This window comes from Tupaia chinensis, unplaced genomic scaffold, assembly GCF_000334495.1.
Source record: "Tupaia chinensis unplaced genomic scaffold, TupChi_1.0 Scaffold000278_1, whole genome shotgun sequence".
NCBI lineage: Eukaryota > Metazoa > Chordata > Mammalia > Scandentia > Tupaiidae > Tupaia > Tupaia belangeri.
Window position 1 is genome coordinate 940990 of NW_006159761.1, and position 1817 is coordinate 942806.

Sequence of the window (1817 nt, forward strand, 5' to 3'; positions counted from 1 at the left end):
CTGAAAGCTGGAGTCTTCTGTAGAAGTGTATTGTCATCAGTTGACCCACTTCTGTGTGGTTCGATTTTCCAACCAATAGTCTACTAACATCTTTAGCACTTGTCCATTCAGCTTGATGTCAAGGTTTGACAGTTCCACAAGGAACCAATTTTTGTGAGCCTTGGCAAATATTGCTCTCTCTTCACATGAGACCATGTTTTATGAAAAGTACTATCATTAAACATCAGAATCAGACTCCCTGTGGTAAGGGGCTCAGGCTCTGTGTCACAGGAGTGTACAGACCTTCGCAACTCCCACTACTGGTGAAAGTCGAGTACAGCATTGGGGTGGAATCACCAAACCCCCGTCCCCACCCCAATATTTCTCTCCCTCTCTTTTTCTCAGTTAAGGTACATCCACTAAACTGTGTGGTACTATTCACTTAACAGAGCTAGTAATAGAGATGATAAAACTGCTTTCTTTTTTTAAATTAATCTATTATGTTTTATTTATTTCATGAGAGAGAGAAAAACAAGCACCAGCAACAAGGACTCATACCACAATCTTACTCTCAGCCTACATCAACCAGCCAGGATCACGGGCACAGCATGGGACAGGTTGATCTGGGATCTGAACTCTGATCTTCCATAAAGCTTCCCGCATAGAAGAGCAATTCACTATCCCTGCACTATCATGACTGGGCCTTTAAAAAAAATTATTTATGTATATACCTCATATGAGAGAGGGAGACAAAAACTGCTTTTGTGGCGGGGCTTTCATGCATGTTGCTGGCATCAGACCCGCTTCATACTTCCATATTTACTTTTACATTGACATAGAGTGGAGGGCAGATGTATTTGAGTCAGAACTTATGGTTACTGGGAAAGAAATTACTTTAAGTAGGGTTGGTGTACCTTCAAACAGGGATGAATCAAATTACGCAAAGAACTTCATCAACTCCTTATCTTTCTCCATCTCCAGCAGGAGGTCTGAGTTTGGGTAATTTAGAGATTCATTCAGCTCACAGTTTGGAGGTCTGAGGTCCAAGGTCCAGAGGCCACATCTGGTGAAGATCTCGCTTTGAAGACTTCCACTGTCCACATTTATCTTCATGATGATTAACTACGGAATTCTTAATAAAGTACACACATATCATCTTCCTTTTATCCATGAGGAACCTGAAGCATATTCCTTGGAGGTCCTGGAGAGCAGAGGTCGGAATGACATGGTTGCTGACTTTGAAGATGGACGAGAGGACCAGTTGCCAAGGAACATAGGCTGCCAGGGGGAGCTGGCTAAGCTTAACAGTCCACCTTTCTTCACAGCAAACAGAAATGCGAATGTCTGGGGTTTTTTTTTTTAATACAAATAATCATTTTATGACCATTTTTCTGCATCTTAATGTTTTCGTGTAACTGTAGTCCTCAATTCCTCCACCCCTTTCTCTATCAGTATGTATAGGTGCCTGCCAGGGGTGCCTTCAATTTTTTTTTTAATTAAAAATTCAAAATATACAGCCTATTTACTTTTCATAAAGAAACTGGCACTATGAATGATTTTTCAAATGATGCAAAATTGGTTCTAAAATTAGGAAATCATAAAATAGTGTGAACATTGAAAACATTTAAACATAATTTATATAAAACTAAATGCAAATGTAAAATACTATCCTGAAAAAAATATATATGGCAAAATGATTCCATGATGATGACATGATTTTTTTTTTTTTTGAGAGATTTTCACTGCAGGGCGCGTGCGCTCGCCCGACAGACAGAGAGAGACATAGAGACAGAAAGCTAGAAATCACCCCCCAGGGGGGCTGGGCACGCCGCAACCCC